Raw genomic sequence first — 27,076 nt, 5'->3', positions numbered from 1 at the left:
CCTTCAATGGACAGAAGAAACAGAAGAGGAGTTGTATGAGTCATGGATTTGCCTCCCTCCCTGGGCTGAGTGCTGGGGTGTCATATCTTTAGAGGCCCAGAATGTAGCAGGGGCAACCTCAGCACATAGCTCTTGGTAAAATATACCCTTGAGAGATGGTGCTTGCCCCAGAGCTGTCAATCTTCTAGCATCCATGATCCTGAAAATCAATTTAATATAAGGTTTTAAAGTAACTTTTCACAACTTGATGCCCAGACAAAAGAAGAGAGTGCCAATTGCGCCTTGTACCTCAAGATGCTTTTTTAGTCCAGAATCTCTAAGTACCTGATACCTTTCCTTCCACACAACCTTGATTCACCCCTTCCTGAGAACAGACTCACTTTGTTGAGCTTGTTTCCCCAGTGTGGAGGCATCAAAGCCTGCCTGTCTCCAGAAAGAGGGAGATGTCAACACTTCTCATTTGCCATAGCATAGGGAATTAGGACATGTGTGTGAGAGTGGACCTTGTCAATGCCACAACTAAGACTGAGGCCCTCTTCCCAAATGTTAGTTTCAGTGGCCCTCACCAGAAAGGCGATGAGCAAGAGGCTGGCCCCACATGGTCTTACAATTTTACAAAGAGCAAGTAAGCCTACTCCATGCTTCATTTTCTCAAAGAGGGGGTGGAGAGCAAAGGAGGGAGGAAGGGAGAGGGGAAGGGAGAGAGAGAAATGTAGCTGATGTAGGGTATATGTCCACATCTAGACCAACTGCTATATCCAGAGAGAAGATAAACAGCGGGCCAGGCTTAGGTAAGCAGCATCCCTTCCAAGGCCAAAAGAAGCAGAGGATATTGCCAGAGAACAAAGGGTCAGTAGAGATCTAACTGTGGCACTGATGTGGGCTTGGTGGCCACTCCCCTTGTCTCTTTAGGAGACCCTTTGACCCTTTCAGCTGTCCAAAGGTAGACAAAAAACAGTTATGCTAAGAGCAAAACAACCTCTAGCACCAGGTACTTAGCATCTATTCTTCATTCGGCAACAAGTTACTTAGGAGATAAATACTAGGGTCATAAGATACATTGTTTTAAAACTTCTGGCTCTCTTTGCTAATCGGACTTGGGGGCAGGGAACTATGTGTTCACGCTGAGAATGAAGGCAGAGAGCATCATCATTTTAAAAAATCTGTTCTCTAATGAAAAGATGAACATGCAATAAAATGATCCATGGGGAGGGTGAAGTAGTAAAGAGAAATACAAGTGACCAAGATAAATGGCCACTTAGACACTAGGATCTTAACAGCCGAGACATGTTTTGGCTGACAAGTAGGAATGAATTCAGATGTAATGACTGCTTATACCTATGCTACCCACAAGCAAAGGCCATGCATGGCTTTCCAGAATGCCTCAGCAATGTGAATGAGAAGGCTCCTCCTGTCCAGATGGTGAGTATTTGGGAATAGCTGCCCATGCAGAGATTATTTGAAGCCTCTGCTGATGTCATGAACCTCAGGCTGTTTGCAGATGGCGTCACATGTTCTCAAATGTCCCAGCCCCTTGAGACAGGTCATCACACCTGTCAGAGGCATACTTCACCCTATCACTGCCCCTGAGGGATTCTGAGCTAATTGCCATGGCTGAAAATAATCCCAGAAATTATAAGAGGCTTCATAAATAACAATGGGGCAAGTATCCATGACATGCATTTATGCCAGGGTCTCAATGGCTTTTATCCTTTCCTAGAGTGGAGCTTGTGCGTTTGTGTTACTAATGAATCTCACTCATTTGTGCAAGTGAAGCTTCCATTTGACAATGACAAGAACATAGAGTGGAGGTTAATTTAATCCATGGCAAAGAGGTTCATTATTTAAGCTGACGTTGAGGACAAAACAATGTAGCTTAATAGATGACAAATAGAAATTAGTTGTGATGAATTTTGCCATTTAATTCCAGCAGGCTTTCAGAGTGCTTGCTATCAACATGGTAAGAGAAGTTACCTTCTCTGTGGGCGGGATGTGCCCATTTGGCTCTTTTGACAGTGTCATCCAATGAGCTGGAAGCTTCCCTTGGGAAATTCTACCAGAAGGAGGCCATTTCGTGTTCTACAGAAGACTAGAGACTGAGAAGGTGATGCTAAGTCCAGCTTTGTGTGAGGACTGTCTTCTAATGCCAAGTCAACAATTAACAAAGCTTCTCTCTGGGCATGTGATTGAGCCTTGCTAGTCATTAGAATTTGCAACTAAGCCCCTGCTCTTGTATACATTTTCTTCTTCCACAGAGACAAGAGTTGAACAGTCACAGAGAAACATGAACATAAGTCCTATCTTTCACCAAGAAGCTATTAGCAATTGATATCTGCTGGGAAAAGCAAAACCTGTATCTTGATTGGAGTATCACTGGGCATATCCAGGACAGGCTCCATGTTCAGAAATAGTTCACCAACACAAAAATGGACTCCATGATTTTTGTGTACTTTTTGCTTTGTTTGGGGATTTTTGTGTCTTACTGTTTTGAACCTTCTATTTATTTTATGATTTTTTTTTATTTTAAGGACGTATGAATTTGGCTAGGTAGAAGTGGCAAAAAACTAGAAGAAGTTTAAAGATGAAAAAGAATAGAAAGAATATTATCAAAATAAATTCTATGTAAGACATTGATAAGAAAATTTAATATGTATATATTTTAAAACCAAATGGAGCTTCCATTTGGATCCAGACCGATGAGTAACAAGAGTCTGTGGTCTAGATGAGTGTCCCTGTAACTTCCGAAAATTACAGCTTTGGATTCCAGAGTAGGACCATTGGGGAAGCTGTGGATCTTCAAGGGTAAGGTCAAGTATAAAGTTCTTAGGTTTCTCAAGATCCCCCAAAGGGATTTGAGAACCTCCATCCCATGTACTTGGGTTTTGTCTCTCTTACTCATATTTAAGTATAGAGGCCCACAACTGAGATTTCTCAATCTTGGACTAGAACTTCCAGAACCCTGACCCAAAATAAATGTTTTCTCTTTGAAATGTGGGTGTCTCAGGTATATAGTTATAATGAGGGAAGGAGAATAATATCTGGGCATACATAAAGGCATTTCTCAATTTTTCCTTGTGTCCATTAGTCATGTATAGAGTGAGGATGATAATAATATTTATTCTACACTATATAAAGCAGATGGGGTTTGGAGAGGTGACACACATAGAGAATTAGGAAATGTTTTATGGATTCCATGCTCCTGGCTAGAAATTGATGACTAGTGAATTGATTCTAATTATGTGTTCCTCGGTATCAAAGATGTTCTTCACAGATTACGCCATTCAGATCATTGTGTGATGGGTGTGCTCCTTTTCCCAGGGATATCTGCATTCATGCATGCCTTTGCACCCTAAAGAACTGTACCCAGGCTATGAAACCCTAGGTCCAAGTGATTGCATAATGAGGAAATAAGAGTGGAGACAGGATATGCCAAGTTTCTGTATCAGTGGAGGATGTGGAGGCAGAAAGAAACCCAGAGCATTTAAATCACAAAAATCCAGAAGGTTATGGAAGGAGTAAGAGGTACGGCCAAGGTTTCCAGGCCTTGTAAGCCATGATTAAGAGTTTTTACTTAATCCAGCAAGATGACTAAATGGCATAAGATGTTTTAACCAGAAAAAGAATATGCTTAAATTTCATTTTAAATAAATAATGCTGTAGGTGATATATAGATCAGTGATTTAGAGTCCAGCATCAGTGGGTACAGCTGGACCAGTCTGTTTCTACTACTGTGGCCCAGACTGATAGAGCCATAACATAGATGAAGGGATAACAAAGAGAAATGAGGATTTGAGAAAAAACATGCAGAAGGTCAAAGTCACAGTCCTGGCATGAAACTTACACCAAGATAAAGGAGTATCAACGAAGATGCCACGAGTCTCATGGTCTAGTTTAAAAATATAAGAGTAGTTCCAGGGAGATGGCTGAGTGGGCAAACGGGCAAGCCTGACAACTTGAAGTCCTCAGTGGAATCTATGTTAAAAAAAAAAAAAAACCTGCATGTGTTAGTGCATATCTGGAATCCCAAAACGGATACAGGAGATGCACGGCTGAGAGAGGAGAATTGCCTAGACTCTCACAGGCCAGCCAGCCTGGGGTGTGCAGTGGCAAAAATAACAAGAGAAACAGTACCTCAAAAAACAAGGTAGAAAGGTGAGAATCAACTACCCAAGGTTGTTCTCAGACTGCCACATAGCACTGTAGCCAGCATGCCACACACACACACAGGCACAAACACTTGAATTTGAAGAAAATAGAACCCCAAGAGAGAAAATTCACTTTATCTAAACCTATATTACAATGACTGGGCTTATAAATACGGTATGTGTAAGAAACGGGGATGAAGGGTTTAGTGACCACTGTTCACATACAAACATACTATCGCATCTCTAAGAGTAGAAACCTGCCTGTAGTGCATTCCTGTGTCCTGACTCTCATACTCTGCCATTTATTTTTCTAAGCTATACAGAGCATGTGTAACCCTCTCTATACTTTCTTTTATCTGTCCAGTGTGTGGCCAACTCATTTTTATTGTAATTCTGGCTTTCATTTAATTTATTAGTCCATGGCCTATGTACACATATTTTAATAATTCTGAAAGCCTCTTGTCGTCATTGAAGCTTGCCTAAGGAAAGCCTGAGATAATCAGTATTTCAGATTTTACTGCTCTGCTGTCCCCTCCCCCACCACATGCCCACACTCATATAGGTTTTGCTTTTTTTAAAAAAAAAAGAGAGAGAGATTTAACAGCCATAAGGCACTTTTAAAAATAACATTCACATCTGGGCTGACCACCTGTTTGCCAAAATTTAGCTTGATGTTAATTAAAACAGGCATGTTATAAAGCTCAGGAAATGGCAGCTGACCCCTAACCATGAATGTAGAGCTATAATAATATGTAGTAAAAATAAGACATTTAGGGCTGTTGTCCAAACCACTCATGCATTAAAATTCTCACCACCGTATACTCCCTTGCAGAAGAACGTGCAAATCAACTGCAGAAGTGGTTGAACCAAAATAATAATAATGATAACTCTAGGAAAGGCTATTCGTTCATTTAACAGGTAGTTTCAAATGCTCATCTTAAGCAAGCATTGTAGTAGGAAGACTCTGTAAGGAGAATGGAAGACTGACTAGCAATCTCTTGCCCAGACAGTGGTGATGTCAACATCACTGGCATTTACTGAACAGTTTGCTATGTGTGTAGAACAAGGTGAAGCATTTGGTTTGCATGACTTCACTCCCATCCTTCCTTCAGCTCTGCAAGGATCAAGGGCTCTGCTGAGATCCATGTAACAGACAAGGCAAAGAAAGGGTGTAAGAGCCAGTTCACTGCCCTGTTCACTGCTGAGACTTGAATACCGACTATCTGGGTGTTTCATCAAGGCTCTACATGAATGACCACAGTATCCTGCCCTTCCTCCCACTTGGTCCCTGCTCTATTTGAGAACTCAGGCCGTGCCGTTTAGAACCAGCCAGAGATTTTTCTAGGTTTGACATCACCTCCCATCCTAGCCCTGTGTTACTTTCTTCCCCTGTGGCCCCAAGAGTGTCTCCTTCCTCCCACTCACTTTCCTATAAGCCTCACTTGTTTGAAACTACTCTTAATTGCCTTTGACAAGCTGACATTTGACAACTCCGCCTTTGTTCTGCTTCTCGTAGGATCCAGCTCCTTGTCCTTACCTCTGAATCACAAGTGTTCCTTTTTCTCCTTGTTCTTCAAAATTTTCATTTGGTAAACCAGGGGAAACTGGAATTTCCCTGAATATTTTCTCCTTTACTCATCTCTGGATGCATCCTTACATTTTAGGACATGTATATGTGGGGTGCAGTTCACACACTTAATATGTATTATACCATAACAGAACATTAGGCTGCATATCCACGGCCTTTAAAGAAGATCTTCAACTGGGCCCATCAACATTTCCTCATGTGGAGGTGGTCCTCATAAGGCCCTGCCCCTCAGTGAGGTAAAATCTATAATAACATATATATTAAATTGTAATTGATTACATAAATTGTAGGTACTTGACTTATTGTACAAACTGTGCTACCAAAAGTGCCCAATTGCTATGGCTAAGTTCAAATGACAACACCAAGTTAACACATGAAATCTCCATATTCGCTTTTAACATGTGTAGTTTCTTTAAGAAATAGAAAACAAGACCCTCTGAAATGCAAGTGTATTGTAGCTCCTGAAAGCCATTGTGCTTGATGATCAAGAGTCACAGAATCTGATGGATATCCAATAAATGAAATCCAGCACATTCTATACCACAGGGCTCAGAGATTTTCCTTATGCTTCTAGCAGATTGGTGTGGAATTAAAATGCCCAAAGAAGTGCTCCCCCTTCTATACTTACTATGGTGAAACTGGATGGACCTTTAAACTCAATTCTGCCTTGGTTAAATATAGCTTTGGTAAAAATAAGATCTCATCTTATGAGCCTCTCACTAAACAATGATGGAAATGAGTGAGATTTTACACATACAAACTTAAGCTAGCAAGAACTCGATGAATGACACCGGCTACTCACACCAATCCCTTAGTGTCGGCATTGTTTTATAAAGATTTATTTATTATGTCTGTGTGTGTGTGTGTGTGTGTGTGTTAGGGAGGAAGGGAGGGAAGGAGGGAGGGAAGAAGGGAGGGAGGGAAGGAGGGAGAGAGATAGGGAGGAAGGGAGGGAGGAAGGGAGGGAGGGAGGGAGAGAAGAAGGAAGGGAGGGAGGGAGGATGTGTTTCTGTATAGGCTAAAAGAGGCCATTGGATCCCCAGGAACTTAAGTTATAGGCAGTTGTGGGCCGCCTCATGTGAGGGACACTGAACCTGTGTCCTCTGCAAGAACAGTAAGTGTTCTTAACCTTTGGTTGACCTCTCCAGCCATACCACTGGTTTTTAGACTTTTTTTTTCTCTCCAGATACTAATCATGGTTGTTACAAAAAGTCCATCTTAGGAGGAATCCAGGTAGCCCTCCCTCTGCAACAGCATCTGTAACAGTAGCCTCTCTTCAGCAACCACACCAGCAAACACCATCCTATTTCAGTTGTCCTTTGCCCTTTTATACAGATTTCTCTTTTCCTCGAAATGCTGATTGGTCCCCTGTCAATTGGTCTCATCGAATCCAGATCGCTCTCCAATTTTCCAGATTAAAAAATGAGCACCTCTGCAAAGTCTACCCTGACTCTCCAAGACAGCCACAAACATTCCTTGTACCAGTTTTACAGACTACACTCCCTAATAGACCGAGGAGAAAATGGGGATGCTATTTTAGCTTATTTGGCCTTTACTCTCAACACCAGGCACAAAGGCTCATGCATCACAGGGTTCTATTTAGGAAGTTTTAACACCAACGAATAGAAACTTTACCCCCCACCAAAATTACTTAAATATTAAGTAAATATACAGTCAAATACAACTTAATGCACAAAAGGCAGGGTGGGGCTTGGGATTCAGCATCCATGTGAAGAAGAGACCAGTTCCCATCACATCCCCATAATTAGCTGCTTTCATCTTCAAGATAGAGACTCTATAGCCACAAGCTGGCTGTCATAGCACCAACTCTCTCACCCAACAGTAGCAACAACAAAGAATGAAGAAACTGTCTGTCTCTCCTATGCTTTCTTCAGAAGCCTAGAAACCTTTCCCAGAAGCCCCATCAGACTTCTGAGTCTCCATTTCCCAGGATTATGGTTTTATGCTCATTCTCAAACCAATCATTCACAAGGGAAATGAGATTACCACAATTACGTCAGGCTAGGGATCAGCAAACATTCTCTGTAAGGGGCCAGATAATAAATATCTAAGGCACGGCAGACCAGACTGCCGCCACTGCACAGCATCCTGTGTCCACGCAGGGTAAAAGCACTCAAAGACTGTATGTAAATGAATGATGTGGTTGTGTCCCAATAAAACTATTCATGGATTCCCAAATGTGAATTTCATACAATATCCCCATGTCATCAACTGTTCTGCCTCTGAATGCTTTCCAACATTTCAAATTGATTAAAGCCATTCTTAACTCAAGAAACTATACAAATATAGGCGATAAACTTGATTTGGCCCAAAGGCTACAGTTTGCTGACCCCTGGTTAACAGTATGCATGGCCAATGTGTATTGAAGTGCCACCAAATACAACTTCCTAAGCATGCAATACATTCTGAAAAATTAAAGGGATATATGACTAAAGAGAATCCAGGACTCTTTCTTCCCTCCACTCAACCCTCCCAGATGGGATCTTATAAACCTCAAGCTATCCACAAATTTGCTGTATATCCTAGGATGACCTTGAACCCCTCAGAGCCATGCTTCTACTTCCTCAGAGTTGGGATTACAAGCTCAGTCCTTCACACTGGGTTTATGAGACACCAGGGAATTGAACTTGGGACTTTATGCATGCTCAGAAAGCACTCTATCGACTGAGATACATCCAGTCCTAGAGCACAGTTGTTATCTGGGAGAAGTTTGTGGAATATCTCTGTGTATGATTTCCTGAAAAGTATGTTTAAAAGAACAGCTTTGCCTAATGATGATGGATTTAGCAGAACAAGACAAACAAAACTTGCTGTTTACAGCAACCTAAATTGTGAAATGAGAGATAAGCGATGTTTTGTGTTTGAGTGTGTGGGGGATACAGAACTGTGGACCTCCTCAGAACTGGAGTAGTAACGGGTGTGCTTTCAGAGCAAGGAGATGTAAGAGATTATTTCAGGGGCACTTTCTATGCTAACGTCTTCTGACTTCACAATCTTCCAAACATTATTTTGCATGTATCCTGCTGTAGACAAAGAGATAATTACAGAGTAACTGCTTGCACTCAGTGCAAATTAATCAAATGTAAATTAAATAAACTGTAAATACAAGATACTCCTCAGCTGATAACAGCAAGTGAATCACCGCCATTATAGACTCATTTTTGCAAAATTACATCTAATCATAGTATTTTAAGATAGTGTTTGGGAAAACATCTCTAAATCTGTCAACAAAAGCAGCGATTACTTCTCTGCAGTGAATACCTTTGGCAACAAACACCCACTGTTCAGGAGAGATTTACTGAAGATTCTTCCTGAAGGCAGGAGTATAGTCTAAATGACCTCTGGATGGTCCCTTGACCTGTGTACTCAGAGTCAATAAAATTCATTTCAGAGTCATTTACTGCAATCATTTTTAAAACTATAAATCTAAGGTGTGAAAAGTCTTAAGAAACCCCCAAGTAGAAATTATTCAAGGTAATTATAGTTTTGAGGCTTGATCAACATCTTAATAATTGATCATCAATTTCTGTTCTAATAGAGACCAGACTTTTTCATGTGGTCCATAAGGTCTATGGGTCTCCCATTAGGACCTCCATTCTTTTTAAAATTTATTACGTGTATGAGTGTTCTGCCTACATATATGCCTATGCACCACCAACATTCTGGCCCATGCTGAGGCCAGAGAAGAACTACAGATCTCCTGCAACTGGAATTAAGGACAGTTGTGAGATGGCAGGTGGTAGCTAGGAACTGAATTTGGGTTTTCTGCAAAAGTACCCAGTGTTCTTAACCACTGAGCCATCTCTCCAGTCCTAGAACCTATATTATTCTAGCTCTACCAATCTGATCTTTTAATTTTTCAAGCACAAGGTGTCTTAGTCCTGCCTGGCCACTGAGTGACTCCCTCTTCAGATCTCATTACCCTTCAGTGTAACCTTCTAGCTTTGACTGGGGTTGGGAATCAGGAAACAAACTCTCTTATTGGGTGGCACTTGTATGAGTAGAGCATCTCTTTTTTTAGTGTTTATAATCCAAGTGCATTTCCATATGTGGGGAGTATATGTGCTGTTGACATGGGCACTATCATGTCAAAGACTGCAATACCTTAGACATATAGAAAGCACAAAGTCTTCCTGGGCTAGACTCAGATTAATGGCCAAGCCTTCCCTGCCAGTCCAAGTGTGAAGGTGTTGGTGTGTACTGAAAATGTCCACTACTGTCTGTCTTTGTGCTATCTCTGCACCCCTATAGTTACAGCCTGAAGACTTCTTCCCTACAGAGACTGGTCCTACAGTGTTGTTAAATCTGCCTCCAGATTCAGCTGTGTGCAATAGACCTGCCTTTCTGTTCAACTGTACATAATAAACATACTGAGCTTCTGGCTTCTGTGTGTTTCTAACAGAGAGCCCAGTCTACCCAATCTCAGATTCTATGCATGAGTCCATGTGTCTGTCTTTTTATTATTCCCTTACTACTCTTGTTAAGTCAAAACTCTGGATCCATACAAGAACTCAGCATCCACATATGTGTTACTCCCTTCAGGGTTGAGGGCACCACTCTATTTGGGTCATTATGGCAAAAAGCCCAAGAGGTGAGATCATAAAGAGATTTACATGCCTAGGTAAAAAGTTTGGACTCTGTCCTGAAGGAAATGGAAAGATGCTATTGGAGATGTTTGCCATGTTCACATATCAGAAAGAAACGTTCTGGAAATCTCATCAGGAGACAAGAGGAGAGATCACAAGAGACCCACAATCTCTATTCTAGGACTTCTTCTAAAAGTGACTGCCAGCTGAAAGAGGATAGACAATAGCTTATCCCATAGTCATCAATACTGGAGACAGAATTGTGGTTACTTCAGAAACCCATTTAGAAACAGAAATCCATGCAATGGGTTACCAAGTACATAATAAAGTCAAGGGGTTAGAACATAGTCAAGGTAAAGTCCTTGATTTACCTTGATTTCTGATTTCTGGCTTGTACAGCTAAGCAAATGATAGTGCTAGCCCCCTGAGCAAGGATAAGGAAAAGCAGCATGTTAAGGCAACAAGAGAGCAATGAGTTATGGCATATGGACACATGGCTTTGAAGGAGCCTTTAAAAACATTGAGGAGATGACTGGTAGTTTGGTCCAGGGAATGGCACTATTAAGAGGTGGGGCCTAGCTAGAGTAGGTGTGGCCTTGTTGGAGGAAGTGTGTCACTTTTGGGTGGGCTTTGAGACCCTTCTCCTCGCTGCCTGGAAGACAAGTTTTCTCCTCATTCTCTTCAGAACAAGATGTAGAACTCTCAGCTCCTTCTCCAGCACCATGCCAGCCTAGGTGCTGCCATGCTTCCCACCTTGATAATTATGGACTGAATCTCTGAACATGTAAGCCAGCCCCAGTTAAATGTCATCCTTTATACGAGTTGCATTGGTCATGGTGTCTGTTCACAGCAATGAAAATCCTAAGTCAATGACCAATGGACATTTGTTTCTATGTGTAAGATATGGATGAGGAAAGCACACACTGAAAATTAAAAAAAACTGAGAGCCAATGGGTCAGAACTAGTATTGAATCAGAGAAAGAGCCACAGAAGACAATCAGACCATGAGAAAATACAAAACAAGGCCAAAGTTGCAGGATACAGATGCTAGCCAGCTGTAGTTATCCAACAAGAGAATCTCATTCACATGTCACAATAAGCATATGCTAGGGCTCACAAATCCACAGGTCTGCTACAGTGGCAACCTAAGGCTGTAGGTCTATGAACGAACTTCAGCTGCTCTAACTCAGCTGTTATCCCTGTGGGACCAGCAAGTTCCCTGGAGCACATTCTTCTCCCAGGAAAGGCAAACCTTTGAGAGAACACATAGAAGCCTGAGATACCATTTGGGTTTTATTCTCTAACACTTCTGACGACATTCCTTCAACACAGTCACAGAGGCTAGGCCAATGCTGATGGAGAAGTGCTCATCAGGCCTGAGAATTGTGGCTGAGGCTGGAGCTGTTTCATAAGAAACATGATCTTGTCCATGAGTAAGGACTAGCATTGGTTATTCAAGCAAAATGGTGATGCTGTATGCTTTCAAACCTGCCTAGTAGGCCCCTCTTTTGGGGAGACACAAGATCAGCCATTAGAAGTTATATCCTACTAAGAAACCAAGGAGTTCCCATGGCAGGAGGTGTTGATCACATGGCTATTGGGCATTAGGTGAGTAATAGGATCCAGTTTTCTTAGTATCAAGGGACAGTCTTGCTTAAGGGCTCATAAAAGTGGGAATTTATTGTATGTGTACCTTCTCAGTATGGGGCAGAAATAGGAGATAGACTTGCATCTAGAGGCTGAATACAGATTTCACACAGGCAGGGTTTGTGGTTTCTTTCACCTGTTTGGTTTTTCTTTGTAGGTCTACAACACCTCCTCTGTCTATCAACAATGCTTCTCCTTAGAGTGTTGGCTGCATCCTAAATTCTGTTTGGACGTAGCTCTGAACTAAATAGCCATCACTTCAACTTGGGAGCATGCTTCTGTCACTGTTTGCAGCTACCTGGGGCTCACCAACTTTTTAGTTCACACTTGGCAAGGACACACTTGGATTTTTCCAGTTTAGTCCTGGAGAGCTTGCCCATATGGCCATCGATAATCAGACCAGTTATGACCAACCAGAGTGGGCAGGTGATACAAGGAATAAGGAAGTGCCCCTTAGGGAGTATTAAGGGTAGGGATTTATCGACTGAGCTTTCTAGTAAGAGAAGGTACCCAGAGCCATGGAATTAGGGTTCAAATGAAAGTAAGTGGAAGACCACCCTTTAAATAGTGGAGGAGTCACCTAACTTCATCCTGAATGAAGCCACTAGGGATACAGCAGCTAAACTCCCAACAACTGCTCAACTACAGATTCAAAGAGAGCCTGAGCATGTTACATAATATGGTATTTCTTAAACATATCTCTAGTTCAAAGACACTACAATATTTTCTCCAAGGCCCTTGAAATGAGACAAACAAACAAACAAACAAACAATGACCTGGAACAAAATTGTAACACTCAGGGGCAGGAGCAAAGAACTAAAACTTTCCATTGTTTGGACACTCCATCTAAGGGATGAAATGTTGTTATGAAGTAGGTCCTCTCCCGTTCTTCTTGTGAGGGAAGCACTGGAGAGGAGGGATGGAGGTCCATGAGTACTGGTGATACCCAGAGAAAGACTAAGGATGCCAGGATGATCACACTCATCCTTCCACCATTATCAAAGAGTAGAGACATGTACCTGGAATAGCTTAAGCTGAGAGTTTCTGGGTACATCACAGTGTTCTAAAGTGCACTGCTTGTTGCTCTCCAATTTCGTTTTCCAAGATGTTACTTCCCCCTAGGTACAATGGGCTTCTCTCTTTATGAAGTTACCCAATAAATACTTCATTCTAAACCCAAATTGTCCTTACCCTAGCATAGGATATCTGAAATAATTTTGCATTATCTATTCTTGGTCTAGCCTGGGTGAAATCTGAAAGTGATGTACCTCACAATATAGAATATTCTAGAAAAAAAAAAGAGCAATACAGGACAGGATATAGCGAAGTATCGCACAAGATTTAAAACAACAGTTCAAAGATGGCAATGGTGAATTAGCTAGACGTGCTATAGCCAAAATGGGACCAAAGATGTATAGGGAGAAATGAAACTTAATGAACCCCAAAAAACATAGCCTACATAGATATTAAAAATTCTAGAAAGAAAGTACCTCACACTGTTTTCACCCTCAAAATAATGCTAAGGAAAGGGAATAAATAATGACTGACTTTAATGTGTGGATAAACATACAACACAGCTGTTACTTGAAAAGAGAGGAAGGAGGTGTTAGCAAATCAAACCTTGAGGTGTCACAAATCCAAGGAGCTTGGAAATCACCACACTCTTGGCCCCTTCAGTTTTGGAGAGATTTATGCGCCTTATGGGCGTCCAAACATTGGCAGCTCAAACACCCTCACTGTATTCAGGCTTCATTTAAAGGACCCATAGGTCAGACCAAAGTACAACAGGGCTTTATATGCCAATTTTTCTTGACTCTCTGTAGGTCAAGGAAAGTTAAGCTCACGTAATTAGGGGATAAAGACAGAGGTTGGGAGTGGGGGATGGGAGGATGATGAAAGTTCCAGACTTTAAAGGCTCAGTTGGAAGCCAGAGACAAAATTGATAAAGTCAAGTCTTTTCTGAAACACATGTTTTCTGCGTGGGAGAAGTATGTCTTGCAGGGCCACTCACACTCAACTGTGAGGCAAAAAGAATGCAAATAAATCATGGTTGTAAGGTCACTGCTGTCCTCTTGTCTGTAAACAAATCTGGATTCAAGTATCTTCATTGCAGTGTCTACAATAACCGTATCTCAATAGTATTTATTTTTATTTTTTGAAATTAAGTGTCACTATATAGCCCTGACTGGCCTAGAATTCATATTGTAGACTGGGGCTCAGCTAGAACTCACAGAGCTCCACCTGCCTCTGCCTCCTGAGTGCTGGGATTAAAAGTATGGACCACTCTACCCAGCCTGCACTGAATTTGTTTTATTTAACAACTGATAGTCCAAGCAACAGTTTAACATTTTAACTGGAATCCTCTTTTAAGATACGGTTGAACCATTCCTAAATGATGGCATAAGACAAAAAAGACTGTCACTGTGTAACCTTCAGAAAGCAGTTTCCACAGGCAGTGTGAAAACAGTGAACAACAAAAACCACCAGAACTGAGAAAATGAGTGGAGGATGGCCCTGTGGATCTCAGAACACAAAAAGAAGCTCGGAATCTCAATGATAATTGTCAGCACTCAAACTGAGAGCAAGCTCTGATAGTCAGTTACATTCTACCCCAAACTCTTGTGGAGGGCTTCTGAACATTCAGTACCATCCTGACATCCATGAGCAGTGCCTGTATCCATGATTCTTCAGGAATTATTACCAAAGTCCCCTCACCCCCCAAAAAAGTGTTCTTTATGGCCAACTGCATGTGATGGTAAAACAGCGTTCATAGTCAGAATCTTCTGCTTTGTATCTTTGGAGCACTGGGACATTTTTTTTCTGTCCATACGTTTTCTTAGTCTTTTCATTATCTTAGCCAGACAGTAATCCCCTCTTTCCCTCCTTCCTTTTCTCCCTCTTTCCTTTCTTCTTCCTACCTTGCTTTTTTCCCCTATCTATGAAGAGACCTGTATAAGTATGTGCTATGTGCCAAGAATGGGCCTTAGTTTTCAGCAGAATGAGAAACTCAAAAGAAACCAGACAGGGTCACTCATACATACAACTGATACTCTAGAGAAGGGAGGCAAAGAGCAAATGAATTTGAAAGGACAAAAAGTAAAATGTTGGGCCAGGCTTAAAGCTACCTAGGAAAGAAAAGGACTCGGAAGGGAGCAGGGATGCTTGTGAGGAAGTGGGGAGATGAGTTTCAAGGGAGCATGGAATTCTGTGCTAACTCAAATGGGGCTTCTTAGCATCAATAACATTTACCAAATCACATTCTGTTATAAATTACCCCAGTTGCAGTAGAATATTCTGCACCATATATAGCCTTTTCCCATTCACTGCCCATGACAGAATCACCTCCAACCAGAGCCATCAAAAACATCTCTAAACACTGCCAAATATCCCACGGAGAAAAAAGTAAGCCATCCCTAGTCAAGAACCATCCTAATCAGCATGGACAGATTGCAATACAGAGTGTATGATGCAGAAGAAGTTGATGGTTGGTACCAAGCCAGACGGGACCTTTCAGCCCCCAACAGGGACTACATTTCTGTCATAAAGCTCACCCAATGTGGAAGTTTATCGTCCCAGAGAAAGAAAGAACAAATGCACAAACCCAAATCATATATTTCTCCTCCTAACCAAGACTGATGCTGAGCCTGTACTTCACAGCATCGGGATCCTTCTGCACCCATTTTCCAGTGCCTTCCACAATGTCAGAGAAGAATCATCAATGTTGCCTTTAAGGAAAAAAAAGGAAAAGAAAAGGTAATAAAATCTCCAATCCATTAACTATCTGCTCAGTGGGTCAAAAATTCTTTTTCTCAAGGGTTTGCAGGATAATCAGCAGTTCCAAGAGATGCGGCACATAACATATTGGTCTTTGTGACTTTGGACAGGACAGTGACTGCCAGCATCAAAATCCAACCCCACATTTGATCTATGTGCAGCTTACATGTTATTTCTAAGCTCTAAATTGCTAACATGAGATTGTCTTCAGGGAACTTTATTCTGAAGATCATCTTTTCTTTCCTTTGTCCCACACAGAGATGCAATTAAGGACCACATCCCTCTTGGGCATGGAAATAGACACCCTCACATGGCAAATAGAGTAGACTTTCTAGCAGAGCTGGTTTATATCTGGGGGAAATGGTGCTGAAAGCTGGAAGACTGATACTTCAACACCTTCCAAATTCTAGCAGCACAAAGGGAATTTCAAGACTACTTAAGTTTGATTAATTGACGTGCAAGGTAGGAAATGGACAGTTTGTCAAAAAGAATAAAACTCAACTTTAGGGCAGTGTGTAATTGGGATGGGAAACAATTACACACTCAATTCATAGAAGAAAAGTTAAAAGATAGAAAATGAAATAAAGGAAGGAGAGGGGAGGAAAGGGGAAAGAGGAGAGGAAAAAGAGGGGAGGGGAAGGGGAAGGAAGACGAAGGGGGAAAGCAAATGAAGGGAAAGGGAGGAGGAACAGGATGGCAGAGGAGGGAGAGGAAGGGATGGGAAGTGGGGAGGAAAAGGAAGTGGGAAGGGGAGGGGAGAAAAGGGGAAGGAGGAGGAGGGAGAGGAGGAGAGGGAAAGGGGAAGAAGAACGGGGAAGGGGAAAGGCAAATGGAGGGGAGGAGGAACACAGGATGGGACATGAGAGAGAGGAAGGGAAGAGAACTGGGGAGAGAAGAAGGGAGGGAAGGGGAAGGAGAAGGGAAAGGGGAGAAATCCAAGCCCAGGAGATTTTGTGTAGATACACAGTACTGATAAAGTGACTGGGTCCCCTTTCTGCTCAAACAATTAGGGACACTACACAATCTAAGCAGAAAAGCTTCAAGGTTTGAAAATGGTATTCCTAAATTGTCCATAACTCACAAACCCGCTGGATCTGGCAAATTGCCTTGTTGGAAGCCTAGCCTGCTGAATGGATGTGATAGTAACAAGTGTATACTTCAGAAAGTAGTGAAAATGACACTATGTGAACAATTATGTGGGGGGGGACCAATTACACACCAAGTTTAAAACTTTGAGGTTGGAGAGATAGCTCTGTCAGTAAATGTGTGTTCTGCGGACATGAAGCCGTGAGTTTGATCCCCAAAATCAATGTTTAAAATAAAAGAAAAATATCAGGCATAGTGGCACATTCTAATATTCCCAGAACTAAGGAACTGGAAGCAGGTAGATCCCTGTAGCATACTAGCCACTAGAGTATAAGAACCATAATATTACAGACCCTTCAAATCCCACCCCCTGCATAGAACAGTAGCTGGCACTAATCTGATCTTCAGCAAATAGTTGCTGAATAAATAGAAAAAGAATCTTTACCCTTGAATAATTCACCTTACTGTTGACAACATTTATGAAGCACAGGGCTGTGCCAACCACTCTTCTGCATGGTCGCACACATTTTGCAACCAAATTGAATGGAACAAACTCAGAAAAGCGATGGTTTAAAAAAGCACAGAAAGCCACAAAGCTGCTAAGTCTGGAGCAGCGTGTGAGCCTGTGTGCACATGGTCTGGGTACTTAGTGAGCACTTACTACATTGTGATACTCTCCTGGGAAATGGGGAGATGACAGAAATCAGACACAGGGAACCTCTGTTGTCTGGGTATGGATACATAATTGGGCAGAGAGACAATGACAACCAGTAGACACCTGTCTCTCTGAGTCTAAAATCTAGGTCCCTTGTTAGGTTGTGCATCTCCCATCCCCACTCCAGACATCCTTTTTCTTCTGGACAACAACCACCAAAGTGCCATATGCACCAAACTAAAGCTACTTAGCTCCAGTAAACCAGAAAGAATAAAACCAGATAAAAGTGTTTGCCCACCACACTAAAAATGTCCTGTTCCAAATCCTAAATTGGAAATATTTGCATTTGGCTTGAGAGCCCTGTAGGCCTCCAGGCAGGCAGCTCATGGATCTTCCACAACACAGACACAACTCCAGGCAGGGCACAGTCCTGAAAACCAGTTCTCTACCAGAAGGCCTGAGGTTTAGATGAATTAAAAGGCCTGGGTCCCTGGCTCCTGGAGATGGCTAGACAAGGCGAAAGCATATGCCTGCTTGCCTGGCAGCAGCTCTCCCTGGCTGAAATGAAAGCATTGACACAGGCCAACCAAAGCTGGCAATGACAGTGGCCTTGGGCAGAAGCCATAGCCAGCCAGCCTCAGCATGGGGCTTCCCTACAGACAGCTCTTGCTAAACAAAGGATGATGGTGGGAAGAGAGCTGTACATGTCCAGCCTCCAGGCCTGCACGGAAACTGGAGAGCTGGGCTGGCTTAACGGAAGACCAGATCTGCTCCAAAACCTTAGGCTCTGAGTGTGGGGTGCAATCTGAGTCGTTTCCTGATGACTCTTCTCTGCATAATGGATTTGTGTTATAAAGGAATGTATGCCCTCAGGACCAAATTACCCAGATAATTGAAGATGGAATGAGGCTGGAGAGCAGGGAGGAGAGGGAAAAGCCTCAATTACAGGGGTTTCTCTGACACCCTGAGTGAGTTCAACACACCAATTCACAAGGGCATTTCATCTGTGGCATTGCTGTGGCTCTGCAGCCTGCCCTGGTAGGGAAGGCAAATTCAGCGGCTTTCTCTAGCTCAGCGACATAATGCCAAGTCCCCTTTCCTGTAGAACCCAGATCTGGCCACATTTCACCAGCCCCACTTCCCCAAGATGGGAGTCTTGTTCCCCATCTCACATTCACAAGTAAAGTAAGATACAAGAGGCCTAAGAATAAGATAAAGCCAAAGGCAGCCAGGACATTCTTCAAGCTCAGACGAACCTTTGGTCACAGCTGAAATCTGAACAGTAATCTGAAGAATAACCACTGAAGTTCTTCACAACTACAAAGCTCCTTGGCTCTCCTTCCTTTTTTTTTTTTTTCAGGGTCAAATAGGGCTTCATATATCCACTAAAACATTCTGTTTGGGAGACTTAATTCCCAAGTTCCTATGTTTATGGCATTTACAGGTAGTTCTAGCTGTGGGCGTAGGCATGCTGTAATGGCTTCCTGAAATGAGAGAGACGCAAGCAGGAAAATTTGCTCTGTCTCAGTCACATGACACCATCTGCCATGTGTTTGTGAGGCAAGAGGGACCATGTGAGATGACAGAACCATACCACTGGAGTTTTCAAGTTCCAGAGATGTGAGTAAAACACATTGCTATCATTTATAAGTTATCTGCTGGTCTCAGGTATTTTGTTATCAAAACAGAAAACAGACAACACAAGCAAGAATTACCTACAGTCAACAGCATTAGTAACGCAACCTTCTGTGAATTCGTTAAGGGTTTTTCAGGTTAATCATGTTACATCTGTCCTAATTTGATATCAAAGGGCAAAGAGGTCTGGTCTCCAGAACTCTTTTTAGCCTGCCTTTGGGATCAATAACCATAATACAAGAGTAAAATCCTTAGACAGCTGAAGTTGAAGCTTGTTTAACAAAGAGTAACCCATGATTCGGGAGCCCTTAAATTAGAAGACAATCCAAGAACTCTTACCTCAAGACAGGCAACATGTATTTATGGACAGAAAACAAAGTACAGAACAAAATGGCTAGGATGGCTGGGAGGCAGGTAGGTGCCTCATTTTCCACGTGCTCAGATGAGTTGGTGGCATAACCATGGCTAACACCCAGGTATTGGTTACAAGGGACATACTTCGAAATCAGGTCTAAGTTTAAGCCCTGATATCTGTTACAGTTCACTGTGTTAGAACTCAGGGCTTGGAGACAGCTTCAGTAAATGCTAAGGCCTGCCACAATGGCACTCTGCTTGTTTAACACTTAGGGAAAGAATATAAGGAAATGTCAGGGTCTCAGAGACTCCCATAAAATACCCCTCCTCCTCCTCCTTACTCACCTCTCATCTCGGCTTCCTTTACTACTTGCTCTAGGAGGTCAAACAAGGGGCACAATAAAAGCTATTTTAGGAAACTTGCCCATGATTGAGTCCAGATTTATGGAGAGGCTAAAAGAGCCCCATTGCAGAATTGTTCTTTACCTGAGCACATCTGATTGTGTTTATGAGCCTCATTTTGTCAATATTTACATAACAAAATGGACAAATACATAAAAGCCAGGGGCTCTGAAATAAGACTGGAGGGATGCAGCTAAGAGTGGGCATGGTCGTAGATGGGGTGGGCAATAGATAAGCAAAAAGGTCTGACAAGACACCCAGCCCTGGCTGGCTGGCTTAAAGGAAGGGTGCCATGAAGCAATGAAGGACTGGAGGTGGGGGTGGCTAGAAGGTGGTGAGTAGCCTGGAAATAGGTGTTAAACCACTGATTCAAGCACTCCCACAAATGGCCTAAAAGATTTTCCCAGCATCCCCTGGATCTCTATGAGTCACTGTGGGACAGCAGCAAGGTTTGGAGTTGAGTTATAGCCATTCACCAAAGCATTTTCCTGCAGACCATGTAAAGGAAAAGGGCTATGTTGGTAAATTTATTGACTATTTCATTAGATCAATATGGAATATGATTTAAAAGGCTTTGCCTGGGCTCTTTAAATCTATTTAATCAAACCAATTAATAAAAAAAAGTAAGGAGTTGAAGTACATCATGTAAGGTGCATCATAAATATATTCCCTTACTTTGGCTTTTGATCTCACCCAGGTAATTAACAGCTTTAGTTAAGCCCAGTCATTCCTTCATGCCTGGCTATGGCCATAAAACCCCCAGGCTGTGTGTAGCACTTGGATTTATTATGTTTTTCTTACTGCAAGAGCGTCTCTCACATTCTATTTCTCTCCCTCCTTGAGAAAGTTTATGTAGCCATTGCTTTCACAGCTGTCAAGACAGCCACACTGGCTGGAAACTCTGTCCCTGACTGTGTCGGGGGACCCTCGGCATTTTCTATGCATTTTAGAGGCTTCATCATCCAGAATCAGACCACTTCACACTATCTATTGGAGTAGGGAAGTGAGAACATCTGGAATTGCTTCTCATTCATTGCTTGGCTACTCTTAGCTTTTTTTTTTTTTCATTGAAGCACTCTCTCTGTGTTACAATGAGTGTGGATCCTCTTGGGAAATTGGAGGACGGAAGATCTTCCTCCATGAAACCAGTGAGGATCCATCTTTCTTCACAGATGCTCATCTCAACAAACACACTCCCATCCTGCTACCTGCCTCTCTCCAGTTACCCAGACCCACTCTTTCAGACATAGAGGCTTTGAGCTTCAGACAAGCCAATGGTTTGGGGAGGATGACAGTAGAAAACATTGGAAACTATGTCTTGAAACTCCAAATGAGACTGAGCTTGCAGCGTCATTCGGGATGCCTGTCTGGAGAACTGAAGCTTAGAAGGGACACACTTGTTTCTCTAAGCTTGCTTCCATCACTGTTTGACAACAGGCTTGATAAATATTGTCACCAGGACCATTGCACGCTGGGCTCCTTCTGTAGCTGAGGAAGCAGAGCCTGGGAGCAGAAAGGGTGTGACAGCCACAAAATCCAAATGGTCCATTGAGAAGTGACCTTCTTAAATAAAACACAAGAGTGTTTGGCAAGAAGCTGGGAGCATGAGACACTCTTCTTGACATGGTTTGCTTTCTATTCAACTTCTATGCACAAAAATCATGGGACACTCACAGAGGTAATAAAGGAGCTGGTGCTTCTTGGTACCCCCAACTCCCCATAAGAAACAACAGCAATCTGTTGTGCTTTTTATCCCTCTATCTAGTCTAGTCCAGTTCAGTGAGCCCTTGTATCTACACTATAAGGTCCTGTTGGGAAAGAAACAAATGTGAAGCACAGATCAAATACACTGATTTTTATTGTCTTTGTGGGAGAAAAAGCGAACTGACAGGAAATTCTTGTGGTTAATGATAACGTCTTTCTTCTTAACTACCCCACCACACTCACACCCACACCCTCATACATGCACGGGCATGTGTACACACAGGCACACACAAAAGCACATGCAGACGCACATAAACCTGTCCTATCATTCATTCAACATGTGTTAGGTATCTCCTCTACACTAAGAGCCAGGCTATAAATGGTGTGTGAGAGTTAAAAAGCAAGGAATTACTATGGGCTTACTCTGTACTAAAGGAGCTACATGATACTTACAAATACTTACAAATAACTTTTCATCGCTTCATGAACTTACATTTAAAAATAAATGAGAGTCTAATTCAAATCACTGCATCATTTTAGGCTATGCTAACCTGCCAATTCCAAGGCATATTGAAATACCTAGAATTCTTTTTGACATGGGAAAAGGCTACTTTGATCTAAGTAAAAATCTGATTTTGACTACTTAAATATTAAAATTTGTCCCTCAGATTGTGACTGAGATAAGGCAGCTTGATAATGCAAAATTTCTGTATGTGCACAGACTTTCTGAGAAATGGAGCTTACATCCTGCTGCTTACATGGTTGCCTTTAATGAGCAAAGTTTTAAAGAAAGTCTCCCTTCTTAAACATACACACCTCATGAAGAAACACAGCCCGCCAGGCACTGCTGCATCCAGCTTTGCTCAGCCTCTTCTGAACTGAGCCCCAATGTTTAGTTACAAATAACAGTCACCAGCATTGCACCTGATGCTTTCTGAGCAGGATTTGAGACCCTGGCATGGCAAGCATACTGAGGGTCACAGTAAGCCTAGAAGATAGGCTGCCTGATTAATCCAGTTCCCCAGGTAAAAAATGTGAAAGCCAAAGAAAGGTTCCATAGCCAGCAAAGGCAGGCTGGCTAGTTGGATTCAAAGTTCATGTTATGAAATGAAAACCAATGGCATCTTGTCCCATGTATGTAATCCAAGGATAAAATAAGTAAGCAGGTTGACAAATTCACAAGTATAGCCACACGTACATAGGGAATGGATGTGATTTTCTTTTAACCTACCAATTTTCTCACAGCCTCCTAGTTTCCAGAGGGACCCATGTTACCCTGCCCTCCAATCAAAGATGCTCATCCAGTAGAAAAAACTGCCTTTTACTTCAGCTGCCTATGTGCATGGGCAACTCTGAGACTCTTGGTGAAGGAGAGCCTCAGAGAATGGTGTGAGAATTCCCATCCCTAAAATTAGATTATTAATTTTTTATCAATTAAATGGATGAGAGTGGTGAAGAGAGGGACTCTACTCAACAGAGCTCCACTGGGTGTCAGATAAAACAAGAAATCTGCCTGGGTGCGATGGGACAGAGAACGCAGGGAAAGCCACAGAGGTAATAACCAGCTTCCCCTCGTTTCAAAGGAGGGAAACCAAGCCCCTTCCCGGGAGAAGAAAGCAGATTCACTCAGATTTCTCCAGGGGAGTCTCCACTGCATCGAGCCTCTGGGCACTGCAGGAACTCCAGCAGCTGCCCAGCATCGGTAACTCTCAATTCTCTCCCAGACTAAGGAAGAGCAAATCCCAGGAAAGAGAACTTTGCAGCCTCCCTCAGAACAGAGGAGAGCTGTTCTGATTCAGAATAATGTTGCTTAAAACAGGAAACAGTGGTAGTACACGTCTGGGATCCCGATATGTGGGACACTGAGACAGGAGGGTCAAGAAATCAAAGCCAGTCTGAGCTATACAATGCCCTGGTCAGCCTGGGCTACAAGCAAAAAAACAGAAAATTAATATTAATAATAAATAAAATGGAAACAGCTTCTATTAGGCAGGAATGTGCAAATAAATAAAGTTTAAATAAAAATATCAAATTATGTGGGAAATATGCTATTTTATAATATATTTCATCTTTGGTATTTACTCACAGGGATAGGCAAGTGCTTTCTACTGACCTACATTTCCAGTGTTAAATACTTCTTTTTCCTTCCTTTCCTTTCTTTCTCATTCATTAATTCATTCCATCACATGTTTTCTTCATGTTTCAGAGACAGACTCTGACCATGTAGCTCAGGCTGGCTTGGAACGAGGCATGTAGCCCAGGATAGCCTCAAACTCTCCAACCTCACCTTCTAAATACTGGAACTATAGGCATATGCCATCACAGCTAGCCTATACGTACTTTATCATTTTAGCTTTGTTTACTTTAATTATTATTTCTGTGAGAGAGAAACAGAGACAGAAAGAGACAGACAGAGAAAGAGAGAGAGAGAGAGAGAGAGAGAGAGAGAGAGAGAGAGAGAGAGTTTGACTTGAAGAGGAGCTCAGTACTCATGGCACATGTATAAAAGTCAGGGGACAACTTTGTCGGGTCATTTCTTGCTTCCACATCTATGTGGGTTCCAAAGATTAGATGCGTGTCACAGACTTATGTAGTGAGGACTTCTGTCTGCTGAGCAGCCTTGCCAGCCTTTTGTTTTAAGGAGAGATGTTCATATACTTGCTTTTGCTGATAGGGACCTATAAAAACTCATCTCTAAGTTTTGAACAAATATTCATTTAGCTGCCTACGATATACCAGAAATCCTAAGTCAGTACACTATTCTTTGACCTTTTATTTCATTCAATAATATGATATAAATTTATCTTCACAGTAGTACAAACCTACATGATTGTTTTAGATAGACTCATTTTCACCACAATTCTAAAGAGAAACTTTTGATCATTCTCAATAACTTTTTTTTTTTACTGTAATTCCAATCAAAACATCTCTATGTTTTCCCCTACTTCTTGCTAAGAAAAACAAAAATACAATAAGAAGCATTTTTAACATATCTTCGATTATGTCTTCTGGACAAAAGCTGTTGGAAATTTAAAGTACCCCACGTCCATATAGCAGCTCATGATATCATTCCAGCATCGCATACAGAGGACAACAATGAAGAATCTTGATCTGTTTCCTTTCTAGTCCGGGACATACATATGCATTGGCCTCATCAGTCTGAGAGGTCAAAGTTTGGCAGATGAGTAAGCTGAATGACGAGATGTATCTATACATGAGATGAGGAGGGAAATGGGGGAGGGATGGTGAGAAGGAAGGCCAGATACACAAGAAGCAAGGAGTCTCACCAAGACCAAAGAGACATTCAGTATTTCATACATGCTAGGAAGCCAAGTGAAGACTAGTAGATCCCCAACCCTATCTCCTTCTAAAGAAAATATTCCTTGTGGGTCAAAGTAATGTCTTTCTCACCAGTATATTTTCAGTGCCTAGCTCAGGGTTTAGAAGATGGTCGGCACTAAATAAACAGACCAGGATTTATCGACTGGAGCAGTCAACACCCAGCAGACAGAGTCCCTGCTTCTGAAAACCACAACTTACCCCCATGCTCAACTCAGCAATAAGAGCTCTGTCAGAAAGCAAAGACATTCATAACTAGTAAATTACATATGGTGTTGACACTGCAAAGAATTTCTCCTGTGCCTGGGAGAGATAGCCTCCCTCAAGCAACGTCAGATCCTTGAGCTGGAAGACTTAAAAGAGGGAGGGAGTAGACAAAGAGTCCATGTGGAGGAAGGGTCCTCTGGTTTTAGTGCTTTATTTTCTCAGATGTCTGTGCAACTTCATCTCTCATCTCTCCCTCCTCCCTCAGACATAGAATTACCTCACCCTCTGCCTCGTTGTCAGGAATCTGTCTTGGGTACTAACTCATATACACGCATGCTGTGTATGTGAAGCTGCATTTCCACGTGGGTGGCTCTTGAAAACCAGCCATCCATCATGCATATTGATCACGGGGGTAGGTAAGGTATGAATCAGAGAGCAGCAATCACTAAATCAAAGATTTATACCAGTAAAAGAGCACCCAGGCAATTCATCAATACCACACTACACTCAGTGATTAATTAGGCCCCAACCTGACAGGGCACAATTAAGGCTATTTCGGTTAGAGATAGGTTCTTTTTTTTTTTTTTTTAATGTTTCTCCTCAGAAGGCCTTGAGTCTGTTGTTCTATGGTACCCTGCACCATTCCACTATAGCATTTATCAATTTATAAATACAGGGTTACTGATATGATTGTAGATTAAAAGTTTCCCTATTCATTATTCCATTTTGTCCAGGAAGGCTTAGCATTTGTGGCACCCAGATACATGGTGTATATGTGCTCTGTTGAGATATGCTGAATGTATGTATTTATTAACAAGCTGGTTCTGACTCCAGAAACCCTGACACAACAACTCCCACAAAATATTGGAGTTGTTAGTCATTCCCACAGGCTTTTGTCCTTTAAAGGGGAAAGCAGATTCTTCCGAGGTCAGATAAACACTTTGGGAAATTACTTAGCAGTAGATACTGAAGCTAAGACATCCAATTCCTATCACAACAATTCTAGTGCGGTCTCAAGAGTCCCCCAAAGGTGAGCAAAGAAATGTACATCGAACACTTGCTCAGAACTGTTTGTAGGAGCATTGTGATGAATAGCGCTAAGTGAAAGCCAAGAGACTTTGCATCACCAAACTATGAGAAGTTCAAGCATTGGAAGACTACACATCTATGAATATGATCCAGCCAGAACCCCACACAAAAATACTGCTAAATCTCACCAGTGTTACACGGACAGAATAAAGCTAGACACGAAGTGTGATTCTGCTTAGGTGAATGAAGTTCAAACAGGGGCAAAATCATAGATAGCATCGACAGTGGGAATAATGAGGCCAGAAAGATGGTCTAACAGGTAAAGGCACTTCCTGCCAGGCCTGGTGACCCATGTTCCATCTCCAGGACCCACATGGTTGAAAGATAAAAAGCAACACATACAAACTGTCCTGTGACCACATGTGCACTGTGACAAACACAGGTTAGAGTATATGAATACACACACATACACACACACACGGTGGGGCTGGGGGAAGAAACAGAATAAATAATATATAAGAATTAAAGATGTTAAAGATGTGGGTTGCTTTGGAAGTTAACATCTGGTGAGAGCATAAAGGAGCTTCTCAGTACTGGAAAGTTTCCCTCTGGTCACTGAAGTATAGTTCATGAAATTTCATCAAGGTATTTTCTGTTGAAAACCAATATAGTTGTAAGACCAGTACTCTTTCATGCATGCGTATGGAAATTTAAATAAATTATTGAAGTGTGAACCTGGTTCTCCTTTATTTGTGTGATAGAAGAGTTACAGATACCCTCATATACACTCCCAGGACCTTATCCAAATTGTACAAAGCATCCCTTGCTACAACTTCCAATGTAGTTCATCAGGGTTCAAATGAGAGATTAGACTCCAGGGCCTTTAGGTCCCTTGCAATCCTAA

Source organism: Grammomys surdaster, unplaced genomic scaffold (assembly GCF_004785775.1).
Source record: "Grammomys surdaster isolate TR1022 unplaced genomic scaffold, NIH_TR_1.0 313, whole genome shotgun sequence".
NCBI lineage: Eukaryota > Metazoa > Chordata > Mammalia > Rodentia > Muridae > Grammomys > Grammomys surdaster.
This window is presented reverse-complemented; position numbering follows the sequence as displayed.